Source organism: Fopius arisanus, unplaced genomic scaffold (genome assembly GCF_000806365.1).
Source record: "Fopius arisanus strain USDA-PBARC FA_bdor unplaced genomic scaffold, ASM80636v1 scaffold00043, whole genome shotgun sequence".
In the NCBI taxonomy this organism is placed as follows: domain Eukaryota; kingdom Metazoa; phylum Arthropoda; class Insecta; order Hymenoptera; family Braconidae; genus Fopius; species Fopius arisanus.
In genome coordinates, this window is record NW_011887782.1 from 49994 (window position 1) to 60023 (window position 10030).

General features: G+C 35.5%; 2 long non-coding RNA genes across 2 annotated transcripts in view; both read right to left on the minus strand.

Annotated features, from left to right (window-relative positions):
- Positions 1-6697, minus strand: part of LOC105266948 (uncharacterized) — a 12677-nt gene extending 5980 nt beyond the window's left edge. The window contains exons 1-2 of the long non-coding RNA XR_892207.1: positions 6220-6697; positions 4976-5421 (exon numbers count right to left, since the gene is read on the minus strand). This is a non-coding gene — a long non-coding RNA (uncharacterized lncRNA). The remainder of the gene's footprint in view (positions 1-4975; positions 5422-6219) is intronic.
- Positions 6698-7562: 865 nt separating this feature from the next.
- Positions 7563-8971, minus strand: LOC105266949 (uncharacterized). The gene is made up of 3 exons (XR_892208.1): positions 8919-8971; positions 8801-8836; positions 7563-7823 (listed from the first exon to the last, which is right to left on the minus strand). It is a non-coding gene; the product is annotated as an uncharacterized lncRNA (long non-coding RNA).
- Positions 8972-10030: the final 1059 nt, after the last annotated feature.

Sequence of the window (10030 nt, forward strand, 5' to 3'; positions counted from 1 at the left end):
ACATTATTATATGAAATGAAATGATATTATTACAGAATCTAAACGCTAGATTTCGGGTTCGTGCTAATTTTTCCATAAAATGCAGTAATAATTTAACAATAAAAAATAATTACTTCGGAAATCTCATCGACTCACAGAAACCGCAAATGAATAAACAAATATTTAGCAATGATAATTAATAATAGTCACAAACGCATTGAATACATATTTAAGATGTAATCCACCGAATGAATAAATGATTTAATATTTTATGACCCACTAGATCAGATTCATCCAGTGAATTATAAGAAAAATCATATCGATATTTTTTTCTCGAGTTAATTTACAAGTTAACCGATATGGAATAGCCTCGTTGTCGGTTTTATTTGTGATTATTGCTCTCGTTGATTTATACCTGACATCAGTGATATCTTTATGTTGGGGCGAGGTATACAGAATTGCAGTCTGGAATCCCTCCCACAGTAACAGAGACCAAATCATCCCAAGACAATTTCACTTTTTTATACTCTTCCAACTTCTCGCATCTCCCTCTTGGTTACCGCTCCTGAGTCATTCGCCTTGTGTCAGTGAATGTTTTTTCTCTTTTTTTTTTTTTTGAAAAATTTATGAGTCACGTTTTGTATAACATTGACAGTTGGTACCCGACATTTTTCGCTGTCAAGGGCACATAAAGAATGCATTATTCTCGCAGGAACATTTTCATTGGCGGTTAATTTTGTTTTATTTTTTTTTTGTTGATAACTAATTTATTGTCTCGGTTCATGTCGATCTGAGGGCCAAAAAAGACGTAATTCTACCGCTGCCATTTTTTGGGGGGGATTTTGGGGTGATGGAAATTAGGAGGAAGCGGAAAAATGGGAGTGAGTACACTGAGAGAAATATTCAATAAAAATTACGTGTATTTTCCGTAATTCTGGAGCGAAATGTGGTTGTCGGAAATTTTACGGAACTGTCACGTAATTTTTATCTAAAGTCACGGAATTTTTCCGCGTCATTCCGTAATTTTTATCTGAATTATCGGTGAAAAATAACGATACCGTCACTTAAATTTTTCGAATCAACTCCGTAATCGATAAGTGAACTGAAAGTTCCGTAATTTTTACTAAATATTTCTCTCCGTGTATAAAAATGGAAACAATATTTTTATATTCAAAATGGAAAATTATTGTTTCCATTTTTTCAAATTAATCGTGAACAATTGACAATTGACTTGACGCATTGTAGTGACATGTTTTGTGATTATCAAGTACTGTATCCTTTTTGTTCTTGTTCCTCAAGGGACCACACACGTTAGAGAATCGGTTACGACGTCAGGATGTTGTACTCGAAAACGTGACGCTCTGTCCTCTTTTCCACCGTGACGAGCCCTAGGGGCAAACGCCGGGGTTTTTTTGCAGAAAATATTATAGTTTTTCATGGACTATTTTACACCCACATGCCATTTTCTGGTCGTTGATCAGTCGATTGCAGGTGTCACGCGATGGCGGAAAAATAAATGAACATTTTTCACGATCTGATAAAAGTTTTAAACTTTATTTTCAGGTCTCGATGCTGGAAAGTTTTATTAGCTTGAAAATCAGGGGAAAATTGATTTCTCAGATCAATAGAATTCAATGATTTCCGGGGGATAATTATTAGAAGAATATTGTTAATTTATGGAATATTATTAATTTATGGAATATCGTTAATTTATGGATTTTGTATTATTGATTTTTCCGGGACCAATGATTTGGTGATTAAAATTAGGGATTAATTAGTGAGCATTAAGGAATCACGGAAATATAAAAAATCTTTTCTGTTGTGAAATCGATTCTAGAAATCAATTCCAGAAGATGAAACAATTTTTACACATTAATTTACAGATGAAATATGTGGATAACTCCACTTGATTAAATCGTGAGAATAATTAATGGGAGAAAGAATTGGCGATTAAATTTCGATGAAATACCTCGTGCATTGTCGGGTCGAGCATGAGAATAAACCATGAACTATCAGTTCTAACGAATGGTAAGAATCATCGATTTATTAATTCGATAAATCACAATTGAACGAGTGAAACGATGAAAATAAAATTCCTATTAACGTCAGGAGATACAGCATCGATGGGAACATGTCTAACTTATACGACTCTCATTATTCGATTAGTAATAATTCCATTAAATTCACAACAACAAAAAAATTCAAGATGATGAAATGAACGGAGAAGTAATGAAGAAGTGAAACGAAATACTTTTAAATGGTGATTACGAAACGACAGGCTTTATCTTGATTTATTCGTTGATTATACATCCCACTTCTCCCTTTCTGTGGGACTCATACCCCTCTCTCACCCAATGAAATAAAACGAGGGTTCAACCATTCTTTCTCAGACTTTATCGCAATGACATTCAGCCATGGTGAGAGACTGGTTTAACAATTTTTCATTAATTGCTGAATAACTCTTTACGCTCGATTAGACTCGTGTTGCATTTTCCGTAATAGAAATCGGCCAGATAAGACTATCTTATTTTAGTCGTTTAACATTTTTCTTTTCTGTTTTCGCGTTTAAATGGCTTTTTCAACAGTAAACACGTGGGAATTTAATGAATAAATATCGTTCGAGCTCGATTTATTGGATTTATATCCAGAATTAGAATTGAGTCAGGAAACACCGGATATTTAATCTATTTTTATAGTCAGTGATTTATGGAGAAACCAATTCCTTGATCTCTGCAAAAATTTGAAAATCTCGAACTCATTTTTTTAAATTGTATTCGTTACATAGAAATAATGTGCATATAAATAATATATACATATATAAAATTACGGTTGAGTTTTCTTACTCTCTCTTTCTCTCATTCTTCTGTGTAATTAATCAATTATGCAGATTAATTAATAATGAATTGATTCATTTTCCTGAATTAATTTCTGAGATTTAAATAATTAATGGATAATCACTAATTATAGTCTTTCCGTTACAAAATAATTATATAAAAAATCTCTCATTGATCAACCAAAAATATAAATGAATAAATGATTTGGTATTTTATGGCGCAATTATTCTTGTGGATAATTAATTAATTAGGCAGAGTAACTAATGGTAATGGAGTGATTGAATGTTCTCAATGAATTTCTGACGAAATTAAGGCGTGGGAATGAAGCAGAGATGAATCAAATGGATTCAAACCCATTTAGGAGATCATTGGTACCTATTGGATTGCTCCACTATGATACATAGGTCATCATCCAATGACGCTGGGATATTAATTGCGCGAGGATCTGGGTGATTTATGCTGGGCAATTACCGGGATAGCTATTCCGCTGCACTAACGGCAGAGGTAACATCGAACTGGTTATTAATTCATCAACAATTGGCAGAGATACTCTGCCCTCTACCACTTCCCTCCCACCTCCACCCACTTCACCGCTTTTCCCACGATATACAATTGGCCATTGTCATTCTATATTTCTGCTGGATATTTTTGAATGGAGAGGTAGAGCAGATGATGACACTTGTTGCTCGATGACCCCAGGGTTCACATGGAAATTTACCGAAAAATAGATTTTAAATTGTAATTTCTCCCGGGAATTTTCACAAAAACAATAGAACTTTAGGGAGAGACTATAATACTTTTCCGGAATTTTCTATAAATTTTGAATAGCCAATTGTTTATTTATTTATTACGTCCAGCATTTTAGAATAATTGATTTACGGAGTTTTTTATGGAGAATGAATGTGGAATTTTTTAAAATTAATATTTCATTAAAAATGACAAAAATTAGGTAATTATGGTCGTTATATTGTTTAGAGAGAAAATATTCCATTGATTTTCGAATTTTTAAGTGAAATCCCGTGATTTTTTATCTGTCCATCAAATGAATATTTTTTCTAAAAAGCCTGAGGCCATAAAAAAATATTATCCTACCGGAGATTCCTTTCCAGCTGAACTAGCAGTTCAGAAAGAGAATGAATTTTTTATTTTCATTCATCGACTGGTCGGTCAATCCGATCAGAATAAAAAAAAAAAAATGAAACAACGAGGACTCATGTATGGAGCAGGCGAGAGCCATCCAAACGAGATTGGTAACGTTTTAGTGGTGTACCACGGGTGTAGCAGTTGCACACTCACCACTAGTACCGCTGACAAAATCATGAGCCACTTGTTGATCCCCTGATGACCATTCGTGGCTTGCCAAATCGCCCTGTTGTCCGAAACAGTCGCTATCGAGTTTTCACCCACCACGGATTCATCGAGTTATACTTTCATGCTATCATCATTTGCTCGTGTGAATGTTGGCGCTGGGATAATAATAGAAGTAGTTATTTTCGCTTTTCGTGACATTTGAAATATGGAAGTGTCTGAGATGCGGTTAAACATTCAGAATGATGTCGTGTGGTGGCGAGGAGGTTGAACCGTATTTGAGAATAGATGGGTAATTTGAAGGGTACGATGATCAATTCAATTTATTTCCTGCAGATTGTACCAAGAGAATGATTTGTAGCTCGACAATATTCATATTTAAACGTTGAAAGTACAGCAGTTGTGAAAGATTTATGGGGATGTCAAGGGAGGAGATGGTGAACGTCTGATTTGGAACGAACGAGTCATTTGAAAGGTACAATGATCAATTCGACAAGACGGTAGAGCTCCAAAAATGGCACTCATTAGATTCTGTATATCTCAGAAAATAATTGGCTCAGACAAAAATGTCAAAGGACTTTTTTTTAGCTCGTGGAATTCCCTGCGAAAGCTATCTTATGTATTTTTATTTAAAACCCCACGCTTTCGCCGAAAAATCCATTAAAACCGTTGGATCGATTCCATCGCCTCCTCGATTGCTTTCTGATTATAATTTTCCCCATTGGAAAAATCAATGATCATTGGCTTATTAATCCCCCCCAGTAGAGCACGACATATAAATCACTGCCATGATTAACAATAATTCTCGTGGAGTGTTGATAAATACACGTGTTAAGAATTTTTTTATCACTTACCAAGATGTCAGAGTGGTCTTTACACTCGACTTGGGAGAGAAACGATAGTGCCTGGAGGGTATTCGAGGAATAATGGCCAGTGGATGCATTGAGAAGTCTTGTTTTTCACTTGGACCTCAGTACACCTCTGTACACTCCCCTGAGGTGGCAATGATGCAATGGCCTCGATGCCCAATTACTCGTGTCCAACGTCGATAAACAGGGTGTTGGGTGATTTAATGGGGTTGACGCAAGGTGCAAACCTCTTCCTGGATACTATCGGTTATTTTTTTTTTTTTACTTATTTCATATTTCACTGGAGTCATTCTCGGGTGGAATATGCACTTTGCTTGTTAGGGGACTCCACAGACTCGAGAATTCCCGTTTCTGGCCCCAACGAGATTCAACACGAGTTCCAGCTGGCGTCCAGCTGTTCCAAGGTACTGGTGTAGCTTCCTTGCGACAACCTGGGATGTATAACGTTTGGGTGAGACAAAAGGCTTAGGTAGATTATATCTTTTTATGGGGCTTTGGGTAATGAGAGTTATGGCGATGATGGGATGCTTCACGTACAGGTGGTTGTGAATGGCTTTTAGATGCTGAGATTGATGATTCTGGAGATCATACCGCATGGGAAAATTTATTTTTCACGATATGTTGAAGGATGTTCTACGCCCTTTTCGGTAAAATTCACCGTTTTTTCACTTTTCTGGAAAACTTTCGATTAGATTTTTCAAGAGATTTTTCAAATTCATTTTTTTAAACAGGAAAACTTGTAATCAATTTTATCACTTCCTGACTGGTTTGAATTTGAAAGTCTCAAACATGAATTATCGATCTACTTTCAATAATAAAATGATATTGACTCAGGTCATTCACACGAGATGCACTTCATATAAATCTCTTACTAATAATGATTAACGATTAAAAGAAACAATTGTCGCAGAACGAATATTGTTTTTCTCTTTTAAACAAATTGTTACGTGAATAGTCCCGTCGATATCTCCTAGAAGAGTTTGCAGATCATAAAATAACTCAAGACTGAAATTTCCAAGTTTTATCACTCAATTCGAAAAATTACGTTAGTCGAAATGAAATCACTCCATTAAACTAAAGTTGTTGAGCATTCACAGAGAATAAACGCCAGAATATGTACCCGTTAAAATCAAGCGTCTCTATTTTTGTCCGGAATTCCACACGATGTAAAAAGACAGCAATTTAAAAAATTTATGATAATAATATTTCATTGCGTAAACAAAACATACCTCGTAATGAGCCCCATAGAAACATGTTCCACGAAAGTGTTTTTTCTCGTTTCGCGGGTAGATTTATGGTCTACCAGGGTCGAATAAACGACGAAGATTTCTCTAATTACAGGTACTGTCAGTGGACTGTACCTGATGATACGTTCGATCGTGGATTTCAAGTTGACTCGCTCATGATATATCGTGAACCTTTACTTTTCCACATTTTTTCGATGATTATTCTTATTTCTATATTCCAACTGTTGAGAGATTTTTTGTTTTCAATTCTTGGGTCATCGTTCGGAAATTCTACCCAGAATATCAAATGTGACAGAAGCCATTCAACTGGTCATTCCGTTGGCGTAATTACGACTCATTATCTAACTCCACTGGGGCCAACGTTGGCCGGGATTGTTGATGTATGTTTATGTAAATTGACTCGTTCGTTCCTCCTCTCAGCTACCTGACTTCAACCTCTCGTAATTTTCAATTTTTTACACCTATAAAAAGACACCCCAGCCCATTAATTATTTTCCACCCAATTATCTCAATTCTTAAAACTTGTTTTCCGGTTTTAACTCGTCAATTTTTTTTTACTTATGGAATTCAATGAAGTTCAGGGAGAGCATTGAGGGAGATTGCTGACCCATTTTTCTCCACTTATTTTTTCACTGTTCCAAAGAATTAAATTTATACTGTGAAAATATTTTTCACCCTGGTAGTCGTATTGCCGGAATTATTCAAGTGGAACGGAATTTTAAAGTCCGATATTTTCTGCGTTTTTATTTTATTGCTCCCAGGAATCTCTTGGAAGAATACAGTCTTTAATTCGGAGGGATTTGTTAACGATTTTGAGAGATACAATTTCCGTGATTACTTGTTTGATTAATTTCCAACGTTTTTATTTATTTTTTATTAATTGTTGATTTAGAGATAATTTGCAGAGTGTTAATATACTTTTTTTTTGCGAGGGCAATGTCTTTTTCTTTCTAGCTATCATTTTTGGAATTTCTGCAACAAACGAATAATAATTACCGATAATTGTCCGCTGTTAAAAATTCCAAGTTTTTTAACTTGAAACTTACAATTGTAATTATTCAATGAGCGCAATTATTGCTCCGTAATAACAAATAATACTTTATTTCCGTGAGTACATAATTCTTTTTCTCTGAATAACTTTCACGTACATTCTGGGACGAATCGGCAGTAGTCATCGGTGATTCAATTACAAAATAAAATATAAATAATGTTATCTATCCACACGATAAATGCAATGAGTCAATAATTATTATTCTATTACTGTTATTTATTGCTCCGTTTCGAGAATTATTATTTGATTTTTTATGAAATTGTCTGCGGAAAAATTCAAGTAAAGTGCTTGATACTTGACTCTATAATTCATAATACGTCAGCTGTTGACTTGGATCACAGCCTCGAGGGGACACTCCGCATAAACCACACCGCTGGCCACAGCCATTATCATGTAAATTACCAGTCCCCAAGAGGTACAACCGAGACGAGATGAAAATTCTTCAAAACCTCACTTGTATCGATTTATCGTGGCATTTGAAAATTCCCCACATTCTCTTTACTCATCTCTCCCTCGCGTGAGTTATCAGGGTCACCTGAAATGATCATGCAGATTAATCGAGTAATAAAATACGAGAATTATCATGTCGTGAAATATTATTAAATTCTTGAATACTTAAGGCCTTCCTTTTTCAATTCGTGGATTAATGAATTCTCTGGTATTCGTGATAATCTCAAGATAAATTTGTTATTTTAAATGAAATAGTTATGGGAAGAGTTTCATGAGATATTCTTAGAAGTACTTCTTGTAAATGACTTTATCAGCTACAAAAACATGTCTCTAGTTTTTTCTTTCCAGGGGATTTTATCGTGGAGAACAAAAAGTTGTGCAGATTCTTTCGTAAATGACTGGAGACCTGCACAAGAAAAACCAACAGGTTTTCAAACGAGTTTTCTTTGAACTCAAAAAATCGTTTTTTCAAAAGTACTGGGCGAATTTTATTTTTCGGTTCAAACCAGAAATAACACACTCTAATTTTTCTTCTCGATTGTTCAATAGCCGAAGATAATAAAACGTTTTTGAAATTGATTCTTCGAGTCAAATATTTTGTCGTTCAAGACTTTCAGATTTAACAGAACAAAAATATTCGAGACAATGATTTAGTTCGAGGAAGACATGTTGGAGAATCCATTCACTTTTCTTTCAATTTAAAATCGAAAATTCCGCAGTAACAAAATAAAAATGAAAATTTAAACCAAAACTATCTCGTCGATCAATCAAACTCTCATTTCCATTTTTCAATAAAAACACAATCTAACGTTATCAAACAGTTATGCGGAGAGGGAAGTGAATATTTCATGAAGATCCCCGATATTTTATGTAGATTTGGATTTGAAATACACTGTAGGCACTTGCTATCGAAGTCTGTCTGCGAAAAATTCCCCGAGAGAGATGAGAGGCCCACCCATGAAATTTTATCGATCTCCACCTCATTGAGATTCATTACGAGCCCACGTATTGGGATATACAATAAACATTTATCCTGGCCCTTCACTCTAAACAGGCAATTACCTTTTTTCCACTCCTCGCCATCTGCTTCAGATGGCCCTTCCCGTGCAGAATAAAGAAGAAACGTTGGATAAAAAAATGATGAAAATTGATAGTAAAAAATTGGAATGTTTTGTGTTACCTGTCGCTGAGGAAAAACGAGAGTTATTCCTCAGCTGGACAAACGAGTGCTCGTTGCCAACTACTAACACAATTGTGTTGTGAGCGGTAAAACACTTGTACGAAGTTTTACGTGTAAATAATATAAAACATCCCACGATGTCAGGAACACTGGCTATCTGTTAGTAGAGTCTGGTGGAGACGAGTTTCTATTTTTCATTCGACTCGGCAGATGAATGGAAATTTATGTCAGAACATTCTCATTACTACAACGGATTTCATTAATTAACAGAAAAACAAGTGGATAATCGCCTTGTATCGGATTGAATATATTTATTATTAATAAATTAGCAATTAACTTCTAAATAAATTTATCCCTTGCTAAATCCTTTTCCTTTTATTCTAGCACTAAGATTGTTTATTAAATTAAACAAATAAAAATCATTCGATATTCTTCGGGCAAGAAACATTGAATAAAAAATCCTATGGATAGTATCGTAGAGCTTATAAACATTCTTAAACATTATCATCACATAATTATCATATCATATCATAATTATGCATTTTTTAGAGGACTTTTTTCTTCAGGACGTGGTAAATCTTTGTACAACAATAGATATTGTTAGATATGTTGGAATATTGTAACACCATTCCAGGACTATGGCGATCATAACCTATCCCACGACGAATCAACATCTCCATGGGTCTGGTACGTGGGGGAAAATAAGTCTCTAGCTCCTGGAGTGGCACGCGACCTCCTCTCATCTCACTCTATCCTCACCCTCTTCCAAAAGCGGATACTCTCTTTAACTTGGAGTAGACACCCAACGGCGTTATAACAACCTCTCTATCTCAGAGGTGCACACGCAACGACAAGCCCGATAAACTGACAAGGGACTCGCGCCTCGTGGATTTATATTATGATACAGATATAAACAGCTAAACTGTGACACTCGTGATGCTCCAGTTGCTCTACACTGTTTGCACATGGAATTTTATTCGCTGGACTGACCTCAACACAACTCCACCAGAGTCTATACCTTCTCATCCCCTGGTCTGGGGCTTCCTCGTTGTACTCCTGGGGGCACATTGAGTTTAATGCGGATTGAGTGGATCATCGAGGCGCGTGCCACC